The 15,554-nt window shown below is 57.7% G+C and overlaps 1 protein-coding gene across 1 annotated transcript in view; it reads left to right on the forward strand.

Annotated features, from left to right (window-relative positions):
- Window positions 1-1,619: 1,619 nt before the first annotated feature.
- CBFA2T3 (CBFA2/RUNX1 partner transcriptional co-repressor 3) overlaps window positions 1,620-15,554 on the forward strand; it is a 61,802-nt gene continuing 47,867 nt past the window's right edge. The window contains exon 1 of the mRNA XM_087827469.1: window positions 1,620-1,799. The gene's annotated coding sequence lies outside the window, so the exon portion shown is untranslated. The remainder of the gene's footprint in view (window positions 1,800-15,554) is intronic.

The following is a 15,554-nucleotide window of genomic DNA, read 5'->3' on the forward strand; positions in this document are numbered from 1 at the left end:
AGGCCAAGGGTTAGGGAGAAACAGGCCCGTGGAGTAAACCTAGAAGAAGAGGGACATTTTTTGGCACATCGCTGTATTTTTATACTTGAGAATTGGGGACCTTGGACCTTCAAATGCAGATTTATGCCAAATGAGATGCAAATGAGGGCCCTGCTTTTTCTGAAGTTCTGGTCCCTCTGTCTCCTAAGACCTTGACCCTGGGACCCCAGCTTGCCTCTAAGAAATAAAGTATGTGTGGGTTGGGGAAGGAAAGAAAGAAAAAAACACGGATTTTTACTAAAATGTACTAACTGGGCAAATGCATCAGACATGCCACAAAGCATCCAAGAAAAAGAGGTAAAGCGGGTGGCCATGAGGAGGTGGGAGCACGCGGGGGAAGAAGATCCAAGTGGGGTGCGAGAGGCCCCAGGCAGCAGCCCGGGCATTTCTGCGAGTTGGCAGTAAATGAATGATATGCAAATGAGCACAAAGCACGTGTAGTTGCCGGGGGCCCCAGAGGCCCAAGAGCGCGGGATCCTGCGCTTCCAGCATTTTCGCCTTGGTTAACTCCCGGATTTCCCGCGTGGGGCAAGCCGACTCGGGCGGGCGGGCGGCAGAGGGAAGGCGCCCCCTGCTGGCCGAGCGCGGAGGCGACCCAGCCCTTCCTGGGCCACGCGGCGGGCGGTCCGGCGGCCGGAGGAGGGGCGCCTGCGGCTCGCCTCCCTCCCGCCTCTCGCCCCGGCGCCAGACGCCCGGACTCCTAAAACTGAGAGGCGGGCGGCCACCGACTGCTCGAGGTGGGTGTGTGCGGCGACACGCTCAGCTCCAGGCCCCCGCCCGCCCGCGCGGGGCGCGGCCTGCGGAGCCGGCGAGGGTGGGCGCGAGCGTGGGGCCCGCCACGCACAGCACCTGCGCCCCCTGCACGGCGTCCACACTGCTACCCCCAGGACAAACCCCGCGCTCCCGCACACTCGGCGTTCCCCACTGCACGACACCCAGCGCTGCCCTCGCGGGCACCCTCTGCTTCAGAGCAGCGCGCATCCCTCTTTCCACCGCACCCGGCTCTCCCCCACTACGGAAAAGCGCTCCCCCCCGGGACTCCGCGGCCCCCCACCCGGGCACTCGGCGTAACAGCACACACACCCCATTGCCACTCGCTGGATCAGCCCCCACACTTGCACACATACTCAGGGCCGCCGGCTGCGCCCCCCAGAGTCCCCGACAGAGTTGCCAGGGCGCTCCCTGGGGTCCGCGTCTGCCCCAGGGCAGGGACGGGGGCGGCGGCGGGGGAGCCCCTCTCCCCACCCGGCCCCTCACGGAGCCCGGGCCACTCTCCCGTGGCCGGCGCCCCGGGGCGGAGCCGAGCGCGATGGGCGCCGAGAGGGAGGCAGGTGGCGCAGCGGCGGCGGCGGGGGGCAGGAGGCGGAGGCGGAGCGCGCGGGGCGGGGGCCGCGGGGCCCCGTGAGACACTCGGGCGAGCGCGCGGCAGCCGGAGCCGGGCGCCCGCGAGCCAAAGGCGCGGCGGCTGGACCGGGCGCGGGCCGCGGAGGCCAGAGACCGCCCGGGGCGGCGCTCGCGCTTTGTTCCCGCGCGGGCAGCCGGGAGGGCGGAGCGAGCGGCCGGAGCCGAGCCCGGGCATGGCCCAGGCGGCCGCCCCGCGCGCCCCGGCGCCGCCGCTAGCCTGAGTCTGACGCGGCGGGAGAAGACTGAGCGCCCATCGCCCCCAAGTTACGGAGGCGGGGACCGAGTTCGAAGGAACAGCCACTTCAGGAGCCAGGTCGCGAGAGTGCGATCGCCTCCGTCTGCCGGACCTCCGGACCGTAAGTGCCCCGTCCGTCCCGCGCGCGCCGCCGCCGCTGTCACCCTGACTTCGCCCACGGCTGCCGTCCCGGGGTCTTCTTGCAGCCGCGCCGAATGCACGGGCGGCCCTCGGCACCCTCTTTGCACTTTGCAAAGTTGGAGCCCACGGCAGGGTGGGGCCAACCCACTCAGCGCCCACCCACTTGGGCCGAATGCGCCCCCCCTTCCCCAGGTGGAACCTAGAACTTGACCTGCCCGGGGATGTGGTCAAACTTAAGGTGGTAACTGTGTTTGGAGGGTGGAGAGTCTATAGGCTCTCCTGGCATATCTGGGCTTCCTGACAAAGGCCCTGGGCCAGGTGACAGGGGCCTGGGAGGGGGCCCAGATGGTGACCCTAGGAGAGATGGAGGTGCCAGTGGCCTGGCTGGGGAGGGTGGTCAAAGCTCTGTCGAGCCCCTCCCTCTCTTGTTTTGGTTCTTGGCGGTGCCATTCAGAAGAGTGGTGGTCAGGAGTTTAGGCAGTCTTGGGGTGAAGTCTTCTCAGACACCCCCAGGGGGCCTGCCCCACTCTGGATGAGTGGAGAGAGGAGCTTGAAAGCTTTTCTCGGGTCCTGACAGCCCGCGGTGCCTCGGCGCAGCCCCATAACAGAGATTATGCTCACACCCTTTGGGAACCGTCCATCTGCGTGTAGGGGCAGGCTGGGAGCCAGGCTGTGGGAACCGCAGGGAGGGAGGTGTGAGCCGATGTGGAGGGACAGATGGCTGGAAATTCAGCCCTAGATGGGCTTACGTGAAGCAGAAGGCAGTGGGGCCAGTGGCAAGCACACTGTGAGCCACTGGGCTCTGAACACACAGCCCCAGGCTGTCCCTCCTTCCCGCCCCTGGGAACTGTGTGTGTGTACTGGGCCTAGGAGCCACGGAATAGTGGGCAGACCCCTGCAGGTGTGGGGACCCATGCCTTCACCCTCCCCCCCAAAAATGCATTACCCACCATTAGGGCTAAGGCCTGTTCCAGAGGCCAGGGACAAAAATATTTCCTTTGAGAATAAAGACCTTATGCGCCTGTGTAGGGTGATCTGAATAATTGTCAGGCCCTGTCTTTGACCCTGTGGCCAGGATACTGCTTCATTATGTCTAACTGGGCGTGTGTTTCCTCCCCTAGACCCAGAAACAGGAGGTTCCCAGGGCGGCCACCCTCGGAGGACAGGGGTTGGCTGGGGACAAAGGGGGGTAGCTATTCTGCATCCTAGCATTGCTCTTGCAAGTTGCTGCAAGGTTCCAGAAACTTCTTAAGGTTGGAACCCAGGAGAAAGGTGGGCTGGGCCTGAGAGAGTCCCACCCTCACCTTTCCCAGATACAAGGCGGCCCCTGGTATCCTGTCTGCAGCAGGCACAGGGGCAGGAAGGTCCTGCGCACAGTTCCTGGGCTTGTTCTTTTAATGAAAGAGCTGGTGCTATGACATGCACTGGGGTTCAGCTGTATCATTTACCCCACCCCCACCCTGCCCTTCTGGATGGGGGAAGCCCAAAAACTCACTTGGGCCCAGGAGGCAGAGGATTCTGTTCTGGGCAGCCACCATTGCCATGCCTAAAGAGCCACGCTGTCTGGGGAGCTCTGTTGCCAGGCCACTCTTATATGTTGAAAGGGAAAAGGAGAGAAAGACAAGCTTGAGCAGTGGGGACAGATGTGGCATTCCGTGCTCCCCAAGAGCTAGACAGACGCAGGGCGCGAGAACATCACATTAGGACCAATTTTCTGAGGGAATCCAGCTCTCTGGTAGTGCCTTGATCTATGTGTGATGGGAGGAAGGGACAGTCACGTGCGTGGTGCCAGCTTTCTCACAAGCCCAGCTAGGGCTGGTGGGCTGAATGATTTCAGCAAGATGTCTCCCTCCAGGACCTTCTGGGGCTGCCTCAGGCCACCCACAAATCCTTTTGGGTCCACACGCTCTTCCTCTGTCACTGGGTTATCCGCATAATTGAGTTACCACCTCCAGGAAATCTCTCTGATTTGGCTCCACATATTTTCATTTCTGCATGACTGGAAGAAATTAATTTTCCTTCCTACGCAAGGATCTGGAGACGCCGGAAGGCTGGGTCACTAATCCGAAAGATTCAAGCCAGCAGGGCTGCCACCTCTCAGAGGACCAGCCAGCCGCAGGGGTGCGGTAGGGTGGGGGACAGGAAGGGGGGGCGTCTGGGCAAGGCATTTCCCACTGCCTGAACTCTTCATGGAGCTCCTGGCTGACCTCCCCCTCCCCTGTGGCTCCGTGAGTGGGTTGCTTTTGGGGTCATCTAATTCATCCCCAGCCTCCCATGGCACCCGGATACTCAAGATGGTGGTTGAATTCAACCCTACCAGTCGGTGTGTGTGCATGCACACACGTGTATGTTAGGACTCCAAAACAGGGAAGAGGCTCTGTGACCCATCTCCCTGGGATATGATGAAGAGCTGCACACAGTAGGTGCTTAATTAACGGAGCTCTTAGAGAAGGAACTGGCGTTTCCGTGGGGCAGCTCTGTCCTGCTCGTTGCCTCCTGCACTCAGCTGCCCACTGCACTGCTTTGACCCGTGCCTGCGTCTGTCCCCAATAACAGCAGCCCGAGTGTCAGCACCTTGTTGAGCAGTTACTATTGGCCAAGCCTTGCTTAGCACTCACACTCACTGTGTGGGTCTGCATGATACCAGGGAGGCTGGTGGAACCTTCCCTATTTCACAGATACCCAGAGAGGTGCAGGCCCATCAGGCTCAGGAGGGGAGTCTGGGTGCTGGCTGCACCCCACCCCTTTCCCCACACTGCATGAAAATGGCCTCCTGGCTTCTGGCCCCAGACCCTGCGCTGGCCTCCCTTTGCCCAAGGCCCTCCTGCCCTCATCCCTGGCCTTCCTGTCAGCATTCTTCCTACACCTGTGGGGACAAGTGGCTGGCTGCTTGGTGCTGACAGGGGTTAATGCCTCAGATGTCGGGACTCTCACCTAGGCTCACCTCAGGCACATGAGGCACAGCTGTAACTGACATCAGGGGCACCTGAGGTCAGGGGTGGAGGGGGGACACACCTCCGCCCCATCTGGGGTACAGTGCCCAAGGTCAACCCCATCCCAGCTGTTCCCAGTTCACGCCACAGCTGGGAGGGGATCATTGTTAAGACCCTCTAGAAGCCACTGGACGTTGTCTGGCTGTTATAACAGGGCATCCAAACAGCATCACGTTGATAGGAATCCATGTCTGGGCAGCTGGTGTCACCTCCCAGGCCTGGAAGGAGGGAGGTGGCCTGAACCCTGTCACTTGTAAATGCAAGAATATGGCCTTGCCACGATTGCACTTACTGCACAGAACTGCCCCAGGAAGTGTGTGTCACCCACTGCTCATTCACTGAGCAGATGGTGAATGAACACCTATGCCAGGCAGGGGGTAGAGTAGTAATAATGCAGCACCAACAAAAACTCACATTGTGCTAGGCTGTGTGCTGGCATGCTTCCTTTCCCTCGACCTCCTAACAACCCTGAAGATGGGCACCCTTGCTGTCCCATTTTCCAGACAGGGATGCCAAGACCCAGAGAAGTTCACCAGAGGCAGGTGGACAGGTGCCACGCTGCTGCTCCCTTAGTGTGGAGGTTGGCCAGGCCCCTGGAGCTTCCTCCAAGTTCGGAATCCTGGGGGCCAGTGTTGGGCCACAGGCACGTGCTTAGATCTCAGAGCCCCTGGAGATCTGCTGTGCACCCACGCCTGGGCCTGGAGCCACTGCGTCGTCTGAGGGAGGGACAGGAGGGGGCTGGAAACTCATAATTGGTGGGTGCGGCCTTCAAGGGTCAAGGCTCACTGGGGCCAGTTCAGAGGGGTTGACAGGCTCTTTTCTGGACTATGTCACAGCTTCTGGGAGAATGGATCTCCCAGGTCCTGGCCAGGCTGGGCGGGCACCACTCTGTGTATTACAAGAAATTAGTTGTACGCTGGCTTCTTTTGACTTATGCTTGTGGCTCTTGGTCTCCTCTGGACTGTTTGGAACAGTGAACCACTCCTCTGAATCTTGTCCCAGGGTCATGCCTCAGACTTTTAGGCAAAAAGAGTAGGCCTGTTTCTATTTCTGTGGTTCCCTGAGGCTGGGATACCCCCTCCCCTTTACATGAGTCCCGGATATGGCCCCATGGAGGGCAGGGGCTGCAGGAGAAGGCCCAGCCCCCAAGCGCCTCTGAGGGCTGCCTTTAGCCAAGAACGCTAATGCAAGCAGGGCTCTGCTGTCTGGAAACAAATTCCTGGAGTGGAAGCCGCCCTTGCAGCATCAGTGGAAAGACCCAGGCAGAGACCTGGCGTTCGGGATGGAAACTTATGATGATGAAAGTGATAAATAATTGGTGCCTGGTTCCCACTTCTGAGTTCACAGCCAGACCCGGGGCGCAGGGCGCAGGGCTGGGCTGGAGCCTCAGACGTGCGAGAACCAGAACGTGCTTCCCGCCGCGCTCTTTGCAGCACGATTTCCTGCAGCAATAAAACAGAAGTTAAGACTTCTGCTTTTCGTAATTCGTGGGACCTCACGGTGAGCCAGATGTCACTGGAAGGAAAACAAAGATGCGTAATAAGAAGATGTCTCTTCGCCAAGGCGCCAGCGCCCCCTCTGCTGCTCAGCCACACACTCTCAGCCGCCTGCATCCGTCCTGTTCACTGTCCACACGCACTGTCAGCTTCCCAGAGCCTGAGGCTCAGAGCCACCCAGGCGGCCCCTGAGGCCAGGAGTGTGGTGGACGTGGCAGGAGGAGGTTTGGGGAGGATGTCCGGGCACTGGGACAGTCTTCTGTTTACTCGAGCAGAGAAAAGTCTATAGTGGGGGCAGGGCAGGAGGAGAATAGGCGAGAGGAGCCGCTCCTGGACCTCTCAGGGGCAGGTGGGGAGAACTCATCATGCTCCGATGGCCCTGGGTGACATGTGAGACTCACAAGGAGGCTCTCTCCCAGTGGTCCTGACCTGGGAGCAGCCAGGAAAGGGAAGTCTTCCAGCTGCCATGGGCCCCTCTTACAAGCAGGGAGGGGAGGTGTTGAGTGGCAGGGGAGGTCTTCAGGACCAGAGGAGGCCATAGCTCTTTGCCCAGCTCCAGGAGCCCCTGCCCTATTTTCTGAGGCAGTGGGGAGGGGCACTAGCAGCATACTGGCTTCTCTGAGTCCCACTGGCTAGATTTGAACCCCAATTCCCCTCCCAGTGGCTGTGTGACCATCAGCAAATCACTCACCCTCTCTGTCTTTGGTTTCAAAAGCAAAATTCAGTCACAGGTCTCCTATCTCCTCAGGTTGTGATAAGATATGAAAGATCCACGTGTGTCTGGTGTGTGGTTACTGGCTTACGGACATGGCTGTCATGTCACCTCCCTAAGGGGACACCCAGTGCCATCCTGGGTTCACTGGTGGGTAGGGCATCAGATGGCTCTACATTCAAACGCTGTTTCTCCCTCCCAGCCAGCCCTAGGTAGGGGGCTTACTCTCCCTACCTTTGTGTCCTCCCGTGCAGCCCAAGCCCCCAGGCCTGCTGACTCATCTCCCCACACATGAAGACACAGCAAGCTCAGTGCCAAGCTCTCTGTGCCCTGTACCACCTGGGGACACAAGCTTCACTCCCCTCCCATTTCACAGAGAGGAAACAGAGGCTGGGATCATCACTTCCTATAGCTACTTGGTGGTAGAGGTGGGATTTCCACTCAGGATCCCAGTTATCTAACTCCAGAGCCTCTGTGTTTTTGCCATACCAGGTCCCCAAATAGCTGGTGGTGACTTATCACCAGGCCTTGGGGTTCCAAGGCCCTGGCCCCTTGCTGGAGTGGCAGCAGCTCCCTCTGTGGACCATGGCTGGACTGTCACCTGGGCTCAGGAGTCCTTTTGTGTGTGACCGCGCACATGGATGTATGTGTGAGTGTGAGTATATGTGTGTGTGTGCGAGTGTGAAAAGCAGGCAGAAGTGTGACCTCCACCTGACTCCCTTGGAACACTCATAGGAGAGCCCATGCCCACGTAGATGGCCAGAACAGATGATAGTGGAAGAGAACATGCCAGGTCTTGATCTCCACCTGCTCCTCCTGGCTCAGCCACACTGTGACAACATGGGAACTTTGTCTAAGAGTGACCTAAGCCCAGGTGGGAACCAGCACAGAAGTCAGAACAGACTTGCCCCACCCATGACCCCACACCCCAAAGACTAAAGTCAGCATTCTCTGAAGGGACCAGCACAGGCCTCAGAGATAGAACTTTATCCCCAGATGCCTGTCACTACACATCCATATGGGCTGTCCCAGGATGCCTGTCACTACCATCTACATGGACAGTTTCCAGAATGCCGGTCACTACACTATTGCATGGACTGTTCCAGGACGCCTGTCACTACAGAGCCACATGGGCTATTGCAAGATACCTGTCACTGCACATCTACATGGACTGTCCCCAGCATACCCGTCACTATACATCTATATGGACTCTAGGACACCTGTCACTACATACCTATGTGGACTGTTCCATGATGCCTGTCACTATATATCTACATCACTGTCCCAGGACACCTGTTACTCTATGTCTGCATGGATTTGTCATGGGAGAGCCTAGTTTTGGGGGTCAGATGCCCAAATTCTAAAGCAGACCATGTGCTAGCACTTCACTTTGGCATTTTTGTGGCTTCTCTGTCCACGTGAAACCTCCTTTTGTAATTTCAACAATTGTGGTTGCTACATATCTGGTAGAGGGACCAGCACAGCACCTGGCACGGTCTGGTCAGGGTGACTTGATTTCCCTTTCTGAGTCTAAGTCAGAGCTTAGACTGGCCCTGGGGGCTTCTAGGTTGAGGAGATAACTGTGAAGTCCTGGACTTGATTTATCTTAGTGTCATGTGTACAGAGGGCTTTCATCTGATTCTCATAGAGCCTGAGAGCCCCTCCAGTGCCCTGGACCCCTTTCCTGTGTGGTGTTCCTTACATCACAATGGCCATCAGCCCAGTTAGACCTCCTGGTTTAAGAGGTTATTTGGACAGACCTTCCCATAGGTCCCACCTGGCCCCCTAAGGGCGTGCCTACATATATGAGGTGTGTGCTTTGAGGTAGAGATAATAAGGCCCCCACATCACCAGCCTGCGGGGCCTGGCCTGGCCTCTTCATTCCCAGCACTTCCAGCCCTGGGGCAGCCACCCTCCCTGCCCACTTGCTCAGTCCCCCAGGTGGAAAAGAGCACAGAGCCTGGAAAGAGGGACGCTGTGGCCCTCCCACATTAGCACTGCCGCAGATCGGGCCCCAGCTAGCAAGGGAGGAAGGTCAGCCTGGCCCCCTCGCACACCTGTGTCCCTTACACCGAGCTTAGGCTCCCACTCCTGTGCTGTTAGTAACACAGACGGGCTCCTGGAGGGAGGGGGTGGAGAGGTCGCGGCCTGCCCGGCCTCATTTCCCCGCTGGGGTTTTTTTAGTTGTACGAAAATACACAGAACATGGAATTTGCCGCCTTAACCACTTTTTAAGCATACAGTTCAATGGCATTAGTACATGCACGTTAAGTACATCACATTAAGTAGATTCGCATTGTTGTGCATCCATCGCCACCATCCATGTGCAGAGCTTTCTCATCTCAAACTGAGACTCTCTCCCCATTTAACACACCTCCCTACCCCCACCCCCAGCCCCTGGCACCCACCATTTCTCTTTCTGTCTCTGTGAATTTGACTCCTCTGGGCACCTCCTAGGAATGGACTCATGCAATACGTGTCCTCTGTGACTGGCTTATCTCCCTCAGCATCAGGTCCCGAGGTTCACCCGTGTGTAGCCCGTGTCAGGATGGCCGGGTGACACTCCATTATGTGGAGGGGCCACACCCGGCTTATCCCTTCTCCCATCAGACGGACGCTGTTGCTCCACCCTTTGGCTACTATGTGAATTTTGCTGCTGTGAACACGGATGCGCAGATGTCTCTTCAAAATCCTGCTCTTGATTATCTGGGTATGTCTTCAGAAGCGGAGCTGCTGGCACGCGCGGTGGTTCTACTTTGAATTTTTTGAGGAACCTCCATTCCACCATTTTAACCGCTTTTAGGTGTGCAACTCAGTGGCGTGTAGCGCATTCACAATGTTGTGCAACCATCACCACCATCTAGTTCCCGAATATCTTCACCGCCCCAAAAAGAGACCCATTTGTGTTCCCTCTCCACCCACCTTCCCCAGCCCCTGGCAGCCACTAATCTTTCCATCACTCTGGAGTTACTTATTCTGGGCATTTCTTATAAATGGAATCATACAATATGTGGCCTTTGTGCTGGCTTCCTTCACTTAGCATAATGTTTTTGAGGTTCGTCCATGATGTCAGGTGTCAGTGCCTCACTCCTTTTTAATGACTGAATGATGTTTGATTGCACAGGGAGACACATTCTGTGTATCCGTCATCAGGTGGTGGACGTCGGGGTTGTTTTGACCTTTTGACACTTGTGAATAATCTGTTGGGAACGTTTATGTGCAAGTGTTTGCGTGGATGTGTGTTTTCAGTTCTCTTAGGTATAACACTGAGAGGAATTGCTGGGTTATGTGGTTAATTTAGGTTTAACATGTTGTCCACTGGGTTTCAAGGGATGAATTAAGAAGAGCTGCCTGCCCTGGTTGCCCAGGCTTCCCTGTGTATGTTACTGGGTCCTCCCAAAGGCCTGTGAGGGTGGCCGTGGCCATCCTCTCTTCACAGGTGACCACATTGTGGCCTGGGGTGGTGAAAGCAGTTGCCCAGGGTCACCAGCTGGTGGGGACGCCCTCGCCGGGTGCTTGGAGAGGATTGTTTGAACAGCAGCAGCTCGTCTGCCTGCAAGCTGTCACTGTATTTGGTTCCACAAACAGTTACTGAATCTCCCCAGCACCTGCGTCTAACCTTCATGGCATGAACACAATTCTGCATCTGGTCTCCCAGCTTCTATCCTTGCCCCTCATTTGGGAGGTAGCTTGGGGTCCTCATGTGGCAGCCAGAGAAGTCCCCTTCAAAGCCAGTCAGATGCGGCCACTCCAGGAGACAGACCAAATTGTTGCAGTGGCTTTGAGGCCACACAACCCTGCCCCCAATTGTTCACTGAAATCCACCTTTCTTGCTGTTTGTCAAACACACGGGCACGTTCCCACCCCAGGGCCTTTGCACTGGCAGTTCTTCTGCTTGCAGTGCTCTGTCCCTGGCACCTGCATGGCTCCCACCTGCCTTCCATCGCGTCTCGCTTGGGGGCCCCCTTTCAGGGAGTGCCCTTGCCCCTGCTGTTTCTCAGTGGCACCCCTACCCTCCCTGTGCTGTGCCTCTTCCTCTGCGTTTTACCGCTGTCTCCCTCCTAAATCAGTTCTGTGAGGGCAGGACTTTTATCTGTGTGTTTCCTACCACCCCCCAGAGCCCAGACAAGCACCTTATGCAGGAAGCCCTGAGGAACAGGAACATATCCCACCTGGGAGCCCCTTTATGACATCTCACAGGCACTGGTGCCTAGGGTCCCTGGCTGGTGGGGTCGCCCTCACCGGGTGCTTAGAGAGGCTTGTTTGAACAGCAGCTCGTCTGCCTGCAAGCTGTCGCTGTATTTGATTCCACCAACAGTTATCTCATCGCCAAGTCGGCTTCCCAGCACAGGAGTCGCTGAGACTTGCCTGCACGGGGCCACGGAGGGAGGCAGCTTAGCTTAGGGTCAACCTGGGCAGTCTGCATACCTGACATCCTTCACTCCCAAACAAATGTTTCTCAAGGGCTCAGTTCAGTCCAGTCCTTGCTCAGGGGCAGGAGAGGGCATGTCCCCCCACCAAGTGATCCCAGAGACACTCAGCAGAACAGGCCCTGGGCACTCGCTCATAGAGAAGTCATCCAGGTCCAGCTGCTGCCAGACAGTCCACCCCAAGCACGGTGTGGACAACCATGTACACACCATGCCCAGTGTGCTTGGGTCAGGAGTTCGGACAGGGCCTGCTGGGGACGCTGTGTCTCTGCCTCGGGGTGTCTGGAGCCTTGGCCGGTGGCCTTGGCAGTTAGGGCTGCTGGCACAGAAGGCCTGGCTCTGCAGGGCGTCCTGCACCAGTGTTGGTGCCAGGTATGACAGCTGTTGACAGAGCACCTCCATGTGGCCCCTCCCCTGGCCGCCCAGGGCGGGACTACATAAGGAGCCCATGTGGAGTTGGTGGGAGGGGACTGGAGCCCACCTCCTGCAGGAAGACACCCGGAGAAATATGGAAGCTGTCAGATGTGAAATCAGGACAGGACCCTGGCAGTGTGGCCCCCACCAGCTGATGCATTGTGCCCCCCTGGACACCCTGGACACCCTGGACTGACCCCACACAGGGCAGTAGACCTGTGGAGAAGTTCCTGGACAAGGACAGATAGTCCCTCCCCTCCCCCTGTCTGTATGGACATAGGGGTGATCAAAATACCCAGATCCTGGCCAGAGTGCATGGGATAATTATTTTTCATTTCTCTCCAAATCGGAAGATAATTGAGCTCTCAGTGTGCAGAAGAAATTCAGTCCCTCCCTCCTCCTCTGACCACACCTCATGGCGGGGGTCTGGACGGTGGACCACAGTGACCCCAGTTTCCAGCTGGTGTCTCCTTCCTGAATGAGGCCCAAAAGGCTGACCCAGGGGTGGGGGTCACTGCACCCCAGCCTATGAGATGCTGGCACGCAGCTGGGTGACATGTAATTGAGACAAGTCTCCCATTGGAATGTAGCGGGTTTGGGTGCTCCTCTCACGAATAACCACTGGGTGCCTGCTGCTCGAGGGCGCTGTTCCAGAATCCAGCAGACAGACCGCTGTCCTCGAGGGGCTGCTACTCTCTTTGGAGAGAGACAGACAATAAATGAAGGAGACAAATGACATTCTCTCCCCCCAGGGCCCCAGGGAGGGTCGCAGGCTGGGTGAGAGGTCGCTGTCCTGTCAGGACAGGTCTGTCTGACAAAGTGACAGTGAGCTGAGACCTGGAAGGGGCGGGAACCAGGTCACCATCAGGACACAGCTTCACTGGCACGGGTGACAGCAGCACAGAGACCAGGAGGCACATCTGAGGAGCAGCAAGAGGGCCTTGTGGATGGGAAGGTGCAGGGAGGAGGGCAGGGAGGTGACAAAAGCCAGCCTGGGAGCCGCACTGTGCGCATAAGGCTATGCCTAGTCAGATGCGGTGGTGCGAAATCAAAAGGCCTGGTGTTGTCCCATCATCCTGTGGGGTCTGTCTGGCTCGCCACCCTGATAACTAATGGCAGTGACCCGTTTGTCCTTGAGCCAGACTCCCACTCAGAGTTGGGCCTACAGGCCTCCCGATGGCATCCCCAGCTGGTGGGCCCCATGGGGACCCTTCAGGTTAACTGCACCCCAGTGTACGGGAGCCCAGGGTGAGACCCCACAGGGCACGTGGAACAGTCACTCTGGTTCGTCTTTGGCCCCACAGGTGGCAGGTTCCGGGCTCACCCACATCCTTCCTAAATAGAGTTCTCGGCCGACCACAGGTCATCTGTGTTGATATGACACGTGGTGAACCTCCGTGTCAGGCCATTTCCCATGGCTTGGCCTGGTCACCACGCCAAGAGGGGGGAGGCGGAGGGTGGCTGCTTGTCTCCTAAACCTGCACTACACGGTGATGGTCAGAAATGGACCTCTCCAGGCAGGGCCTGCTGGCATTCTGATGGAGTTTGGGGCTGAAGGGAGGCTGGTCCAGCTAGATGTCGGAGGAGGAATTCTTTATCCCTTTTAGGAGCCAGAATAACCTGGTCTGCTCCTCACTTCTCAGCATTGGGCATGTTACTCCTCTGATCAAACCCACTCGCTCCAGCTTCCGGAGGCTCTGTGTTCTGGTTGGTGAGTCAGGGCTGAGTTAGGAGGACAGTGAGTCCTACAGGCAACACCCCTGGAGCAGACACCACAGCAGAGGCCTTTGCAGTCTGAGACCCTGCTCCCACCCTGCTTAGGGTGCTGCTCGCAGGGGCAGGCCAGGCGTAAGAACACTCTGGAAATGGACAGGGAGCCTTATCTTTGCCCACTGTCCTCAGCCTTGCTATTAAAAACAGGCGTATGAAAACATTTACACTACCCAGGTGGGGAGGGTGTGCACCCCACGGCCTTGACAGCAGGCAGGGTCTTCCCACTGCCCAGCCTCAGGAAGACCATCCTGAGGGGCACACCAGAGATGAGGGTGCAGTGGCCCCAATCAGTCAATGCAGCTCTGGCGCCCCCAGAAAAATGCATGGCCTGATTCTACAGGGGCCACAGAGGCTCTCGGACATGCCCTGGCCCAACCTGTCAGGGTTCGGAGGGGAAGCCCCGGAGCCAGCTGTGTGGCCGCAGGCATGCTCTCTCAGAGCCTCAGTTTTCCCTGCTGTCAAATGGGAGATGGCATCCTCCACCAGCCTCCAAGCCTCTCACCTTAGGATGAGAAGGGCATGAGGAAGGTACCCTCATACCCCACAGAAAACCCCCCAAGGGCTGTTTTGACTCAGCAGGGCCCCATCCTGTATCTCCTGGAGGTTCTGAGGCCATTTGGTGGAAAGAGTCAAAACATCCAGAAGGTTCCCGCACTTGGGAGGAAGGCAGTGGAGCCTGGCTTCTCTCTCCTCTCCCCCAGAGCAGCTGCCACCACGGCTGCACCAGAGCCAGGCCCATCTGCCTGTCTGGCACCTTCCCAAGACTAGGGGGAGGGGGCCCAGGCAGGCCTAGAAACAGACCCTCTGCCGTTGCAGACACAGCCCGATGTTCTGGGGCCAGGGAAGTGTGGGCTCATGGATGAGGCCACGCTGTGTGCCCCGAGGTAGGCTCCTGCCCTCTCTGTGCCCCTTAGAATCAGTGCTGAGATTTTCCGCGGGGGCTGGTACAGTGTGTGGACACTCTGAGCCATGGGCTTGACCACAGTGAGCTTCTACTTTCTCCCAGGACTGTCCCTCTGCTATAACTGTCCACCCCACTGCCCATGTCACCCATGAGGGGATGGAGAGCATTACCTGCCACTCCAAATGAGAAATGTTTAGCAAGGTGGGAGGAGGCCCCACCTTCAGGTTTCAGTGAGGTCAGCCTCCCCTAATTTATTCACTCAACAGGGAATTCCCTGTGCTGGCTCATTCACAAAGAGGTTAAGTCTTTGCCCAAGGTCACTGGGGTTTAAACCTGGCGATGCGGCCTCTCCACAGCAGATGTAACCTCTTGGGTGTGGGGCCCCAACCTTTGACTCTGGGTCACCCTCATGAGCCCCTGCCTGGCCCTTCACCCCTCAGTACTCAGATCCCAGGTGGAGGTGCTGCTGGATCTGAGATCCCTACAGTCTTTTCCCTGCAGCCATCTCCGATTTGAAGTCACAACCAGCGAGTTCTCTAGGCTCCTCCCTACAAGTGGGGAGGCCTCCTTGATGTCTGGACCACCCAGGGCTGTGGGACTGCCAGCAGGGTGTCTCTCACCCAAAGGGCAGGCCTTGGGGGTGGGTTCTGCTTCCTGGCTGCTCCTCATAGAGCCTCCAGGGCGTGGACACAGCCCTGGCTTTGTCAGGGTGAGCTGGCCCTCCTGCTCCAACAGGCCCAGGGCCCCAACGTGCTATAGGGGAACCCCCACCCCTTAATGACTTTACTGCTATTAGGTTGCTTTATTGCTCAAATTGGTTAAAAGGCCCCAGAGAAACGGCCTGACCCTTATGATGGCTGATGGGTATTAAGAGGAAATGTGCATTGCAGGTCTGAAAGTCTCCCACCACATCTAGGTCTCAGGGTGCAAGTCCTGCAGCCATGAGTAGGGTGGGCCCACAGCAGCTCAGGAAACCACCAGACAATATGCAGGAATTCACCTTGGTGGCCTGC

Source organism: Miniopterus natalensis, chromosome 18, assembly GCF_054644295.1.
Source record: "Miniopterus natalensis isolate mMinNat1 chromosome 18, mMinNat1.hap1, whole genome shotgun sequence".
NCBI lineage: Eukaryota > Metazoa > Chordata > Mammalia > Chiroptera > Miniopteridae > Miniopterus > Miniopterus natalensis.